This window comes from Ceratotherium simum, chromosome 22, assembly GCF_057802395.1.
Source record: "Ceratotherium simum simum isolate JZ-2026a chromosome 22, ASM5780239v1, whole genome shotgun sequence".
In the NCBI taxonomy this organism is placed as follows: domain Eukaryota; kingdom Metazoa; phylum Chordata; class Mammalia; order Perissodactyla; family Rhinocerotidae; genus Ceratotherium; species Ceratotherium simum.
In genome coordinates this window covers 11,754,103-11,770,140 of record NC_141921.1, presented here as the reverse complement: position 1 = coordinate 11,770,140, position 16,038 = coordinate 11,754,103, and the positions used below count along the sequence as shown (strand labels likewise).

Here is a 16,038-nt window from a genome sequence, read left to right as displayed (position 1 = left end):
GGAGCCATTTTAAAATAGAGCAGGAGCAGCCGTTTCAGAGGAACTGCCTGCATGTCTTACTCTTTGAACATTTGGACTGTTTAAACTGGGCCAGACCTTTGGACTGGGCCAAATGAATACTGTCTTCCAAACAACTGTAAAGCTAACAGGAAAACAGACATCCTGACCACAAAGACTGAAGATTATGGACTCTCTTCCTAAAGATAGAATCAGTATCCAGCCATGTATCGCTAAAGAATAGCCAGTTTATTAGCACCTATAGAAGATTTTCTTCTTTCCTCTTCTTTTTGATCCCCGAATTGCAATTCTTTGAACCCAAATAAATAATTAATATTTGATCCCAAATGAATAAAAGGCTTTACCTCTTAACCTGGTTTCTGTTTTTGAAGGTTGATGGGCCTTGCCCAAAGTCACACAACATTCGAGTCCAGGTCTTTCAGTTCCAAAGCGTATGCTCTGTCCCCCAACCCCCCCTGTCTTCAGCACCTAAGATCAACTCAACCCCAGTGATGACTAGGTTGGAGGGGGAGCACAGGGAAGCATCCAAACACCTAAGAAGACAGGAGGGCAGGGGCCCAAGAAGTGCCCAAGGGTACAGGGGGATGTAGACATTGGTCCTCACCCTGTGTGGGTGGCTTTGCTGCCCCGGGTTGAGTCACCCAGGGTTAATTCAGGCGTTCAACAAATGGGCATGGAGCACCCACTCTCAATACCAGGCATAGCGCTAGTTCCTGGGGACACAGTGGGAACAAGACAAGGCCCTGCCCTCCCTAAGCTTACATTCCAGGTGGGGAGAAAGGAAATATGCAAGAATCAAATGCACCAGTAATATAATTTCAGGTAGTGATAACTCTAGGAAGAAAAATACGGCAGGATAAGGGCAGGACTGCTACTGTAGACAGGGGGTTGAGAGCGTCAGGGAAGGCCTCTCTGAGGTGACATTTGGGCAGAGATCAGCAGAAACACCTTCTAGAAAGCCCTGCGACATTGACCACAATCTGCTCCTCAAAACCTTCTCTTTCCTCAACTGTCCCCTTCACCACTCTGCTCCTTGCTCCCAGAAAATTAGCCCAGATCGACTTCACATATACAATAGAAGCCATTAGATAAAAAATCCCTAAAAGTCAGCCAGCAGACCTGAAGAACCAACTGCTCTCACCCAGCCTCCCCACCTTCCCTTCGGTTCCAGCAGAGGAGGCTTCCAGGACCTATCCAAAGCCAATCCCTTTGGATTCCAACCCTCCACTCAGGCACCTCACCCATCAATCAGTCCTCTCTCCTCTGTCTCACAGACCCGCATCCTCGCATCCTCGCTATTGGCTCCTTCCCATCTGCATTTAAAACAGGTTCAAGCCTCCCCCACTTAAGAAGCAAAACAAAACCTCCTTGGTTCTGCTTCCTCCTCTGGCTAACACCCCATTTTCCTCCTCCTCTCAGAACTTAACTTCTCAAAAGAGCTGACTCCACTGTTTCCACTTCATCCTGCCTCGGCTCCCACCTTTCTGACACTGCTCATTCTACGGGGACCAGCGCCCTCCTTGGTGATAAGCCCAGAGGACCTCCAGGTGCTGTGACACTGTCAATTCTCCTCTCTTTCTTGAGCTCTCTCCTAGATGTCTCCCCACCTCTCCTGATGCCCCTTCTCAGGAGCTCCTCATCCATCATTTGTTAATGAATGACTGAGCCTCCCCAAAATCCAGCCCTTGGCCTCTTCTCATGCTACACCTTCTCCCTGTAGGCTCTCACCAGCTCCCGTGGTTTCCTTTGCCATCTACCTGACACTGGTTCCTAAATCAACAGCTCATCCCAGTTTATCTTTCCCCTGAGCTCTGGAAACATGACCAACCATCTCCTGAACATCTCTGAATGACATCCTCCAGACCCAGTATTTCCAAACATAAACACAGCATGGTTGCCCCTCAAATATTCCCCTCCTCCTTTACCTAGGAATGGAACCACCGTCCACCCTGATGCCAGCCAGAAACATGGAATGGAGTTTTCCCATGAGTTATAGTGATACCAAGTGGGCTGCCCTGTGGAGGCTGCCCCTCTCCCCTGCAGGTGCACAAGTGATTCTTACATTGGAATCCACAAACTGGAACTAAGACAGCCAGATGTAGCAGTTCCCACAGGTGGGTCCTGTCATGAAACTCTCCAAATCCAGAACCCAAGACTCCTCTTCCCAGATGCTAGTATGTGCCGCTGGCACCTGAGCCTCCTCTTCGAGAGTCTCAGATCCCCACGTGTTTGCACTTAGACATATAAATTCATTCCCCCTGGTTACAATCCAGTCTTGTGGCTGAAGGGGTCCTCTTGTCACTGACTAACTGCCCCAAGTAACTCAAAGGAGGTTTCCAAAGCACTTAACTCTTTCTCAAAATTGTTTTTTAGTTGTGTTAAGAGATGCAATCACCAATTTCCCTGAACTGGTCCAAACCCCACCACAAGAGTGATGCCTATACAAATGGACAGAAAGTGCCCAAGAGTTCGTTTTAATGTTAAAGTCTTCACCCCAGGAGGAGCTTAAGCCTTATTACCATAACGTGCGATGTATGTGGAAGCATGTATTCAAACTGTGCCTGCGTGAGAAAATACCTACCTCTACACGTGATGATGAGATTTCCCTTTTCAATATTCATCCTCCCTCTGAAATAAAAGGCCCCTGCTTTCCCCTCTTCCTTGCTGGAGGAGCCATGTCTTTGGAAATAATTCCCTTTGGTCTCCTTATTTGCTGCAAATAAATTGTACTTTGTGTGACAGCTACTTCTGGTGAAGGCTTTGATTTCAACTCACCAAGAAGAGAACCAACTTTGGTTTGGTAACATTTTTCTCTCTTTAGCTGACTTGGCAAAATTCTGCTCTGATCCAGCTTTGTGGATGCCATGGTTTAACAAAGCTCCCAGGGAAATCCTGTGCCCACATTTTCCTAGTGCATGAAGGAGGCCTCACTGACACCCTCACATCTGGTTGTGGTGGGGGACTTACTGCCTCCATTTCCCATGCCCACGATGCCAAGACAGCTGCTCTGCCTCTCACTTCTCTTGGTCTCACAGGCTCACTCCACCAGCATCTGCCTGGATCGCTGCCTCAGCCTCTGCCCTGGTCTCCCTACCTCCTCTTTAGTCTCTGCCAATCTAGCCACCGTGCCAAAGCCAAAGTGGTCTTTCTACCACATGAATTGAAGCTTGTCACTCCCCTGTTTGAATCGCTTCAGTGGTCCCCCATAATCCTCAGAATAAAGTAAAGCCTTCTGACATGGCCTACAAGGTCCTATGTGATCTGCCCCTACCCACATCCAGTTTCATCCTCTCCATTCTGTCCTCTCTCTCACCACTCCAGAAGTGCACATATTAGACCTCAATAAACAAATATTTATTGAAAAAATTATTTCCTAAACATGCAACACTCTTTCCAGCCTTTGTGCCTTTGCACAGGTTGAGTCTTCAAGTCTTCTTTCCACTCTCCCACAGGCTGCTACTTCCAGATCTCTTAGGACTCACCTCAGCATCCCCTCCCTGGGCCCAAGGATCTGGAACACTGTGTTATTTTACCTATCTCTCCTACAGACCAAGGCCCTCCAGGGCTGGCCTAGTCTTTTTTCTTCATCCTCTGGCTCCAGCACAGGGCCAGACCCAGAGTTACTCATCAGACAAGGCTAGTTCATGGGAAAACAGGGACCTTCTATGGATTCCAAAGACTGGATTGATTTGGGAGGAAGGAAGAGGATGAAGGAAGCAAATGCCTCGGGGTGTTTTGTAGCAAGAAGACCTCTATAATGATTTAACACCTGACATTCATCTTCCCAGCAGTTTGCTAGGGAAGATCTTGATCTCTTCTGATCCTCTTCTAACCCAGTAAGGTAAAAAGGCTTATCTCCATGTTATTGACAAGGAAAGGGAAGCAAGAGAGGAAGCACAGTGAAGGCCCAGGATCAATGTCTGCTGAGTGAAAATGAGCTAGAGCCCCAGATCAGGGCTCTTCACTACACAGCACAAGGTCAAGGGAACTGTCCTGGTGATGAGCAAGGCCAGGGAAGAAGCCTATGCAGTCTCAGGGGATCACCTTTGCTGAGCTGGGAGCTGGCATTTCCCCCTCCTACCAGCCTCCCAACACACACACACACACAGACACACACACACAGGTCAGATTTGTGGGTCTCTCACAAGGGCCTCAACCTCAGGCCAACAATATGGCTGAGCACCTACTATATGGAAAGTCCTCCCTGGCCCCCAGAGTGGAATGACAGGGACTCTAGAGGAATAGGACATGACCCCGCCTCAAGGAGACACATTCTGAGAATTGAAGAGGATGACAGGTAGATGTTTCCAGGCCCCTAGACTGTAACTGGAGACTAGAAGGGAGAAGTTAATCCTGATGGGCAGCTTTTTCCCACCCTAGACCCTTCCTTCCACCACTAGTCCTCCTCCTCCCCATCCTACTCCTATCATCACCAGGTCTAGGAATCAAATTTGCAGTCAGTTTGCATGGAATGATCATGTCCTAAATGAAAAGACACGTGTAGGGGAGCAAAATTTGTCACCCCAAAATATGTCTCTTTGTCATAAGGATTATTTTAGGCCTGTTATTTTTAGGAAATAGCAGACATTAGATAAGTTCTGAAAACTAACCAGAAGTTACCCTTTGTAAAAGACATTTAAATTTGTAAGGAAAATCTCCATTTGTAAGGGTATCTCATTGACTGTATCAGGAAGAGGACGACATTATCTCTAGGAACTCTTATCAATACAGAAGGCAAGGACCTAAATCTACATAACAACCTTACCATTGCTTACTGTGCTTTTCCTGGTAACCTCCCATAACTTTCCCTCCATCCACAACATCTTTTTTCTTTAGTCGAAGATGGTATTTAAGGTAGTGTTTTCAGCCATTTTGGAGAGTTACTAAGCTTTCCTGGGTCTCTCCCATGTATACAGAAAGTATACATGTTATTAAATTTTGTTTGATATTCTCCTGTTAATCTGTCTCATGTCAATCTAATTCTTAGACCAACCAGAAGAACATAGCGGGGTAGAGGAGAAATATTTTCCTTCCCAACATACGAGACCTTGGCCCAGCCTTCACTCAGTTCCTGAGCTACTACATGGACATAGGCAAATACCTTGCACTTTCTGACTTCAATTTCCTCATCTTTACAATTATAAAAAATAATCCCTTCCCTACCCTCCCCCTTTCTCAGGCTCAGGTGTGAATCCAGCTGAGCAGAAGTGCCAAGCCCTGGAGGAATGCCAAGGTGTTGGGCTTGCCATGGTTCTTGAAGGGGAACAAAATTGGCCACCCAAAATATGTCAATTTTACCTGAAGATTATTTTAGGCTGATTATTTTTAAGAAAGAAAAGACTCAGAAAGTTTTTCTTTTTACCTCCCCCTTAGATGCCTAAAAGAATTTAGATAAATTGCCTATAACAGAGCTATCACCAGAGACATCTACAAAGAATTTGGGGTAAGTGTGGAAGGGGAGACTAGGCAGGACTTAGAGATAAGAGTCTTCTCCATGTCCCATTTTCTCTGCAAGGAATGGCAAACATTTATTTACCAAACATTTGCTTTTTCTTCTTTATGTGACGTGCTTTTCTCTCCTTTGAAGTCTCAAACCATTACCCCCAACATCCTCATTTGTCTTTAGCTAAAGATGGTATTTACAGTGAGGACTTTGGCCACTTTGGTGAGTTACTAAGCTTTCCTGGGTCTTTGCCATGTATACATGTCATTGAACTTTCTTTGATTTTCTCCTGTTAATCCGTTTCATGAGTTTTTAATTGTTAGGCCAGCCAGAACCTAGAAGGGTAGAGAAAAATTTCTTCCTCCCCTACAGTTTGTGACCTAGATGGGACAAACTTAACTGGCTGGATGCTGCTCGCTCCATGACTACTGCAGTGAGAGATCCCGGACCTTTGACAAGAGGCAGCAGGAGGTAAGATTCTTACCACATCACTTTCCTAGATCTTTTTCCCTGCAGGATCCAATGCAAGTGACAGTGGTGAGTTTTTTCCTCTTCCAAATTTAGATTAGCAGGAGAAAATATTTGTGAAACCAGTTTCTTGGACTTAGAAATTCTGACCAGTTTGAGAGAGTACTCTTGACTTTATTGACCCTTTCCCTCCCCAAGATGGTCACTGTTTTTGTTGTTCATTGTCTGTTGTGTTATGTGTCTTACTCTACGTCTTGAGAGCTTGGCTTTATAACCAATGCGAATATTGTTTCTGGTCTCCACCAGCTGGAGGATGCAGGTACTGGCATGCATCTGAGCAGCCAGTCAAATAGACTGGGGTTCCAAGATGTGCAGCTCTTTGTCCAACTGTGCCAGCTCTCAGGGGAATTTGTCATAAGGGGTCCCAGTCCACAAAGGGCTTTTGTTGTCTCATCCTTCATTGTTTTGTTAGTGCTGGGAAAGTTCCATTCCAATAGCACCTGCCCAGTGTCACAAATTAGCAGCTTTGTGACTAGAGGCATCCCATGTTCCTGTGGAAGAACGGAGACACTGTTTTCACTACACCATCCTTACTGCCTAAGCAACTAAGGCTTTTGCTTTCATAGACTGTTTTTGAGAGTGAATTTTCTGGATCTTGTGATAGCTGCTTCTTTTGCACTCTGCTTTGGGGATATCTCTTAGTCCATGGTTAAGCCATAAAAGTCTTAATGCTTTGAGTCACTATTAAGATCCTACTTATCAATACCTAGATGATGGGTCCCTTTAAACTGAAAAAACTTCTAAATTGGAAAGATTTTTTAGGGAGCTCTCATCATAAACAGCTATTTTATTGGTCTCTATGGAAAGATCAAATTAAAAAGGTGACTACAAAGAAATATAACAATGACTCTTTAGAACTTAATCAAATATGCAGTCTCAGTTTCCCTTCATGGGTCTTACAGATGCTAATGAAGACATTAGGTTAACTAACAAGAGAATGGGAAGAAGCCCAGGAGAAAGTCAAAAGACTCTTCCCAACAAGGTGGAAATTTTTTAAAGGGTTCTTAAGAAATAAGGTAAATAAGGCAAATATTGATAGAAGGGAAAACAAAGAGGAATCAGAAAAAGAAGAATCACGGGATTCATCTCAGCGGGATGAAAATCTTTAGATGGTTATTAAAAATGGGATCAATAAAATAGACATTGATGGGGTTAAAACAAAGTTTTTAATACAGCACTATGTAAAGTGGGTGGAACAAAGGGACCCTCTACTTATCCCCCCAACGTTAAAGGGCCCCAAACAATTTCACTCTATTTACCCCAGTTTGGAGAAATTCAAAAAGCTGAAAAGCAGAAATTACAATCAGAAACCCGACCAACAATCGCTTGGGTCAGCAGTCATGTCAGCTAATCAAGTTGCAGATTCACAAAAAGGCCAGGGTCCCTTGATTCGACCTCTCACTGGGGACCCAAAACGTCCTGCACAAGAATAAATAAAATGGCTGGGAGATGGAGAGGAGAGATTTTCAGGATTCCTTGATGCAGGAATCCCATGAGCTGTGATATCAAAACCCGTTGGAGGGACCCTGACTCAGGCTGCAATTAGATTCAGAAAAACGAAAAGAGTAAATGTTAATAGGATTATAAAGTTTGGACTGTTTGAGCAGGTGTTATATGAAGAGGTTATGTCCACTTTGTCTGAGTGTTTTATGGGAATGGATGTTATGTCTGTCCGGGAGCCCTTTCCCTATCCAGTGTTATAAGACTGAGACTTGTTGATGTGGTCCTAATGGAAGCATGGTTAGAAGTATAAGAGTTGATGGAATTAAGATGAAAGTTTGTAGGAGAATTGGTGTATTTGAATGGGCTTTATGTAAAGTAATAGAATCTATTTTGGCTGATTGTGTTATGGGGATGGACATTGTGTCTCACCGGGGAGTGTTTCCCCTACCTGATATTGTAAAACAGAGGGCATATAAATCCACGCTTCAGGCCACGTTAATGAAACATGCTAAAGGGAGTCAATAGGGTTGCCTGAGCCCACACAGTATGAGATGGAAACTAGAGGCTGATATTGGAGAACTAATAGGCAGGATAATGGACGCTCCCATACCCCACTACCCCTCCACCCTCCCACCCCCACCAAGGTGAATTGGTCTAAAGTTGAATTGTGTGCTCAAAAAGAGAGCTTTTGCTAACCCTTTGTGCAAACTTTTTGAAAGTGTAGTACATTTTCCTGAAGTTCTAGAACATAAAATTCTTTTGATTTCCTTCTTAGATGGAAATCTCTCCCATATAAAAAATCAAGTTTAATTAGGTGCGTGAGTGAATCTCTTGATAGTCAGGCTAGGAACAGAAAACAATTGTATTTGTTTTGCAAGTCTCTATCAGACCAGAAATGCAGCTCTCGAGATAATCCAAAGTCCTTCTTGGAATAATTTACCTTCTTTCCCTGTGCCTTTGAGATTTAAACGCCTTACCAGGTCTCCTCCCAGGAACTCTTATCTAGACCATCCCCAATTCCTAAAACCAAAGTGGGAAACCAAGGGGGAGAAAATATTTGGAATTTGGTAAATTAAAACATCTTAAATGTCCTCTCCACAAATATTAGTTAAAGCCTTTAGCAGGTGAAATTAACGTTTTCCAACTGCCAAAACAAAATTGGGATCCAACTATTCTTTTATAAGCCAGTGAGTTTTGTCTTGTACCTGATTCATAGCAAAAGTTTAATGAAAGCTATACGGTCTCTATCTGAGTCTGTCTGTATTCAAGTATATCTCTCTGTATATGTTGTAAATATGAGACATCTTTCTACCTCCAGATGTTATTGCCAAACTTAAGAGCTCTATTTAATTGGGTTAAAAGTCAAGCACTTATGGGGCCAGCCCACTGGCGCAAGCAGTTAAGTGCGTGCACTCCGCTGTGGTGGTCCGGGGTTCACCGGTTTGGATCCTGGGCGTGCACCGACGCACTGCTCGACAAGCCATGCTGTGGCGGCGTCCCATATAAAGTGGAGGAAGATGGGCACAGATGTTAGCCCAGGGCCAGTCTTCCTCTGCACAAAAAAGAGGAGGATTGGCAGATGTTAGCTCAGGGCTGATCTCCTCACAAAAAAAAAAAAAAAGTCAAGCACTTATAAGGATTGGGCATTTTAAAATTCTCAGAAATATAACAGAAACTAACCCAAATGTTTTTCAAGTTAACCTGATATAAAATAATCTTTGGTAAATAAAAACATTTAATTTTGTTGGTTTGATTGAAATAGGCATGTCCTCAAAGTCATCTGCACTGGATAAGCTGCAGACATGCACCTTTTATTCTCCCTGGGTTATTAATCAAATAAGCTCATATTATCTCTGTTACAAAATTTGTCAGCCAAAATACCTTAGAATTATAGCTGATTTTGTCTAATGTCTCATGAAGTTTTCGTGGGTAATCTAAACATAATCATTGGGAGCAAATATTTAGATAGATGTAAATGAGGTAAGAGTTTATAGATAAACTTTTAAGTAATAATTATCTTTTATGGCATGTGTACTTAAAATAGCTTTCAAAATCTCTTTGATAACTTGCAGGTTTAGAGCTTTCCTAGGTTAAATTAAATGATGGACTATTCCTTGAATACCTAGATCATTTTCAAATTAGGTAAAATATTGAAATATTGATTGCTAAACAAGTCTAGATTTATGTACATTTGTCATCTTATTACAGAGAAACTCAATATGTTTGGGTATTTTAGTAAACATGCCTGTGCTTTAATGAATGATTGTACTGTGAAGCAGCATGTTTCTAGAAATTATGAAAAGGATTTATAAATTTGCTAAGCCACAGAATGCTAATGCAAAAGACAGGTTATAATCATTTACTTCTTTATTTTTCACTAGGAATTAAGGTTTATAAGAGTTGAAAATTCTAACTAACATATGCAATTAAAACTACTAAAATAATAAGGGAAACATCTTAGTATGCAAGGAAAATGAAATGTGTGTTTTCAGGAAATAAATATCTGTATATATCTTTGACATTTTTTGTCATTTTGACATTTGGAATGTCATACATTTTGTTAAGGTGGGGGGGGTGGGAAGTAACTTTGTCCTAAAGAGAGGTTAAATAAATAAATAAACAAATGAGGCAAAGCATGGGACAAAATCTGAATGCGAAAAAGGAAGGAGAGAAGGTTTGTGGAAAAGGAACTTTAAGAAAGAGTTTTATGTATGTTATAATTTGGAATGAATTTAATTAAATAAATAAGTTTTAATATCTAAAGTAAGCTGGTACAAAGTTAGAATTTGGTTTTCTCTCTCTTAAAAGGACAGCTTTCATGGACTTTAGTCTGCTCTTGATAAAGAGATTGTGAAAGGGTTTTTTTACCTTTCAGTAGTCTGCCTAAAAATCAAGGATTTTATGTTTTATCAAAATAATTTCCTGTGTTCAAAAAGCAAAGGACTATGAAGAGAGTTAAGGGTTTGTTTTCAAACTGTTTTGAATTTCTGTGTTTCCCTTTAACATCTTCTATTGTCACTTTGGTTAAATAGATAATTGAATATTGTTTCATAGTGATGTGTGATCCCATTTAGTCAAGTGTCTGAACCTTTGATATCTTTAACAAACTTCCCAAAATCAAAATCTAAAGATGAAGTCGTTTTGACTTGGAAGAAACTTTGGGATTTTTACAGATGGCCGCTGAAACATTCCAAAGTTTTGTTAAACTAGTTACGCTTAATTGGTATGTTGATTTGCATGGGAAGCATTGTCAAATAAGTGATGAAAAATCTTCTCAAGTTATATAGCATGGGTGAATGTTATTAACATAAGTGTTCTAAAAATTATATGAAATTCCTAAAAATCTTGTATGCCCTGGTATAATGTTATCAGTCATCAGTCTAGTACCTATCTTAAAATGCACATCACAGAAATAACCAAATTTTCTTGTCAATTGCATTGTATTCAAATCTTTAACCATGGCATTTTAAGTCTTCTTGTCACTTCCAGACCCTTATTGTTTTACACTGATGCTTTTGTGTATACGGTTCACCTTCAGAGAGATTCGTGGAAAGGACTCTGACCCTTACTCTACATCAGAATATAGGTTTCTACTAAACATTCAGATCATAAAGCTGAAGTGGGTAAGAAATTACAGAAGTCTAACAGAGAAAGTGATGGCTTCATAAAACTGCTAAGAAAAGATCAAGATCAAAAAATAATTACATGCGGGGTCTGGCCCCATGGTTTAGTGGTTGGGTGCACGCATTCCACTACTGGTGGCCTGGGTGTGGATCCCAGGCGTGCACAGATGCATCACTTGTCCGGCCATGGTGAGGCAGCATCCCACATACAGAAACTGGAGGGATGTGCAACTATGACATACAACTGTCTACTGGGGCTTTGGGGAGAAGTGGGGGGGGGAAAGAGGAGGGTTGGCAATAGATGTTGGCTTGAGGGCCGGTCTTCCTCAGCAAAAGGTGGAGGATTACTATGGATGTTAGCTCAGGGCTGATCTTCCTCACACACACCACACATGAAAAAGAAATGATTAATTGGGACTGAATGAACTGATGTAGATGATTATGATTTTTATGACTTTTTTGTCTGAATTATTGCTGATTTTTTAATGTTTTGTTTTTCTAGATTTAAGGAAACCTTTTTCTCTTTTCTCTTAAGCTATGACTTACAGCAATTTGGTAAACTATACCTTTGTAAGCAGAATTGAAACATTTACCTTTTTCTCCCCACCTGATCCCTCCAGAATGTGGAAACTCTTGGTGAGTGAGTATTCTTATTTTCATGACAATATGGTTATTTACATAAGTTCAATAGGAATGTGTTCTCCTTACAACAGGACACAATTGAAAACATTGTTTATATTACCAAGGCTTTCATTGGAATGTCATATTTGAGAGAAACATGCATAGACTCAGATATGACCAGAAAGCTTTAAGGAACAAAGTGTTGACTCTGTGGAACAAATTAAAGCTCCTTGGAAATATCAGCCTGGCATCTTGCTTACAGGGCTCCTTCCAGCCTTACCAGGTAAGTAAAGAATGTCACTTCCTGGCAGGTGCAGTAACTCGGGACATTTTGGGGACCTCAAGAACAGAGAAATTCACCCAAATCTACAGGCATTGCAGACAGAGTCTAATGACAGGTCCTTGGCATGGCTTCCTGGCCTCAAGAGGCCTTTAAAAGTTCAATTTGAGAGTTATTATGAAAAGTTCCAGCAAAGCAGATAAGAAAGAACCTATATGACAAATCACTATTCTTGTTACACTTATGTAAATAATTGGGTCAAGTTTATTGAAACTAGACTTATTTTGCAAACAAATTAGTCTTAATTTAGCTATATTTGGCAGAAATGAGATTAATTTTAGAGGGAAAAATTATGTGTCAATGCACACTTATAGTACACACTTGTGGATATTAGATTCGAATTCTTTTAAGCATCTTTGAAGTTTTGTTCTCCACCGGTAAACTGGACTGGATCCTGAATTCTTCTAGTTCTCTCAAATATTTGGATACAACTCTCCAAACCAGTGCTTCCAATTTTTCTCCCACTTTTGACTTGTAATCATTAAAAACTAAAGCTTCTCTTTTCTTGAAGGCCTGCAAACTGAAGCTGAACAACTTGATATAAATTTAAGAGAGATCATAACAGCCCCCGATTAACCAACCTTCATGTCTGTTGCTGTACAAGCCACTCAGAAAGTTTCCTGAACACCCAATGATGTCATTAGAGACATTTCAAACTGCAAATGATGCTTCGACCCTGACATCTAGAAATCTCAACTGATTGCCGTCTGGGCTCAGAAACTGGTTTATATTTTCTTCCAACCATTTTGTTTTTCCTTTGTTTCCATGGAAACGCCTCTTAGTAAATATCTGATTGCTTGTTTACACAATATAGGCCTAACTTTGGGAGACCACCTACATCACTACCTCCTCAAATGAATTTAACTGAACTGACCTATTGTCAGGGCTAAGAGACTGATTCAATGAGATGGAGCAATCTATCAAAATTAGTTCCTGGATTGTGAAACTTCTTGTTTGAGGTTTCAAAGGTGAGACCAAAGGGGAATAAAATTTGCTACCCCAAAATGTCTCTCTTTAACATGGAGATAATTTTAAGCAGATGATTTTTAAGAAACAAAAGAATCAGACATTTTTCTTGTTACCACCCCTTTAACTGCCTGAAGGAATTTAGATAAATTGCCTGTAACAGGAATAGAGCTGTCACTAGAGATATCTACAAAAATTTTGGGCTAAGTGTGGTAGGGGAGACTAGGCAAGGCCTAGAGATCCGAGTCTTCTCCATGTCCCATTTTCTCTGCAAGGAATGGCAAACATTTATTTACCAAACATTTGCTTTTTCATCTTCATGTGAATTGCTTTTCTCCACTTCGAAGTCCCAAACCATTACCCCCAACATCCTCATTTGTCTTTAGCTAAAGATGGTATTTATGGTGAGGACTTTGGCCATTTTGGTGAGTTACTCAGTTTTCCTGGGTCTCTTCCATATATACATGTTATTAAACTTTGATATTTCTCCTCTTCCTCTGTCTCATGAGTTTTTACTTCTTAGACCCGCCAGAAGAACCTAAAAAGGGTAGAGGAATATTTCTTCCTCCCCTACATTCTTCAGGATACTTTGTAGCACCCAAGATCAACCACCCCTCCAGCCCTGCCCATGCTTCCTGGTGCCAAGGCCCTTCAGACACTTGTTTTAGAGCCAGGAAGCCAGAGCTATGCTGTGTTCCAGGCATGCTGCACTGTCTCAAGATGGGGGTTGGGAGCAGTTGGGGGAAAGAGGGCAGCCAGTTATGATATGGGGGTGAGGGAGCAAGGTCCCTGTCACAGGGAAGCCCACAGGCTGAGAGCAACCCAGCCTTGATGAAGGCAAATAGAAGTGGAGGGTATGCAAGAGGAAAGGGATTGAAAGTCACCTTAAATGCCTCTCATACTCCCATTAGGGTTGGACCTCAACCTTCCCATGACCTCCTCGTGGACTTAGCAAAGCCTCTCCCAAACCACTCCTAGTCCCTCTACTTGTCTTCTCTATCATTGTGTCTCTTCTCTTGACTCCCTCTCTATTTTCCAACATTCAGTGTTTGTTCATTCAGTGATGACTGCTCAGGCCAGGCTTTGTGTTGGACCCTGAGGCTACAGGGATGAATCTGACCACATCCCCATCCTTCAGGGATCACAGTCTAGTGGGGAAGATGAACTAGTAAACAGAAGATGACAACTCAATGGGACAAGTGCTGAGATACAGAGCATGGGGCTGATGGTAAATACTAGTTAGGCACCCTACCCAGCCTGGGGCAGGGAAGGCTCTGGAATCTGATTTCCCCTCTAGACAGCAAGCTCCTTGAGAGCAGACACTGAGTCTGATTCATCTCCCTGAACCATCCTTTCCTTTACTGTGACTCTCCAGGATGCATGTATGTTTCTAGGCCCTCTGAAGAGGGTAGTTATTTGTAGCGGCAAGACTAAGCCTGGGCAGTCCTCACCCAGAGGTCAAGCTCATTCCCAGCGTCAACCATGGAGGCGAGACAATTGCCTAGACTGTGAATAGGAAAGTGTACTCAGGAGATAGAAGAAGTCGTTATGCCTCTCTCTGAGCCTTAACCTCTGGGTTCCCAAACCTGGCTGCAGATCAAAACACTTGGGGAGGTTTTTAAATTCAGACTTCTAATTCCAATATGCTAAGTAGGATCTCCAGGGGCTGGAGGCCAAGGAATCTGCTTCTGCCAGTTGATTCCACTGCAGGTGTCCCTTGCCCTGTGTTCAGAAACCTCTGGTCCAGATCCCCATTATGGTAGGGAGCTAAGAGTTGTTCCTGACAAAGGGTGCTAAGGCGGGCCCCATCACCCTGAGATAACTGGGGAGGACAAGTCAGGATCTGAACCCAGGAAAATACCACGGCTCCTGAGCCAGCCCAGAGGCGTGGCAGGTAGAATCCCACCTATGGGGACGCGAATTGCTTAGACACTCTGGGAGGTCTCTCAGGTGACAGCCTTCATCTCTGCCTTCACTTCCGTTTTCCGCATTAAAAATGGAAATCTTTATACTGCACAGAACAAAGGGGGTGCTGGTTACCCTATAAATTAGACTTCCTAGTCCTATCAGATTACCCAGGGGTTTCTCCCTGACGCTCTTGCTGAGCCCTTAGCAGTTCTTTGTCTGAACTTCAGGCCTCAGAATGATGGGAAGGAGTTGGTGGCCTGCTTGGGCCCAACTTTGAAGTGCTCCCCATCTGAGGCCAGCTGGAAGACAGGAGTGAGTGGGACATTGGTGGGAAAGCTGAATGGGAACCATGGCTCCCAGGCCATCATCCCCATGCCTAAGTGTAGGGTCTCCCTCCATGGCCCAAAGGGATTAGGCTGGATTCTCTCAAGGAGAGGAGGCCGTTTTCTTTCTCTACCTCTCCCTCCCCCAAATGTACCTCAAGGGCGTGTCCAAAAAGCCAGTGGGTGGGGTGCCCTGGGAAGCTGTCCATAGCCCTGGCCAGCTTCTACTTCCACAACAACACCCTAAGGAGCTTGAGGAAGCCTAAGAGCAAGATTAGTCCAGAAGCCCACAGGCCCAGGTGGGACAGACTCAAGGAGAGCAAGACGGGTGCCATGGCTGGAAATGCAGCTGCCCAGGCTCTGGTCTGCCTCCTGCTGCCCCGGGGTTCCCTTATACTCTGGACCCAGGGCACCCTGCCACCTCCCAACCCCAGCCATGCCCTGCAGCCAGCAGCAGCCTCTGTTTTCCACACAGACAACAGAGGAGACAGGACTTGGCTGAAGAGAAACAAGGTGGTGGGCTTCAAAGAAACCAGGCAATAGGTATCCCGCCCTGGTTCCTCGGAGGAGCACACAGAAGGCAATTCTTGGTGTGATCATCACATGACAACTGCCTTTTCATAGGAGAACCTTGTATGTTTCAGGCACTTTCTACACGCTATCTCGTTTAACCCAAACAAGTAGATCATAGGTACTCACTCTTTATACCTATTTTCCAGATAATGAAACTAAGGCTCAGCTTGCCTATGCTTTCTTACAAGAAAGCTTCCATTGTCCCCTGCTATATGGACCACTGGGAGGGCTTGCTTTTATGCCAGGCTCATG

General features: G+C 43.0%; 1 pseudogene; it reads right to left on the bottom strand.

Moving 5' to 3' along the window:
- LOC147914051 (cytochrome P450 4B1-like) overlaps nucleotides 1–15,548 on the bottom strand; it is a 30,737-nt pseudogene extending 15,189 nt beyond the window's left edge.
- Nucleotides 15,549–16,038: the final 490 nt, after the last annotated feature.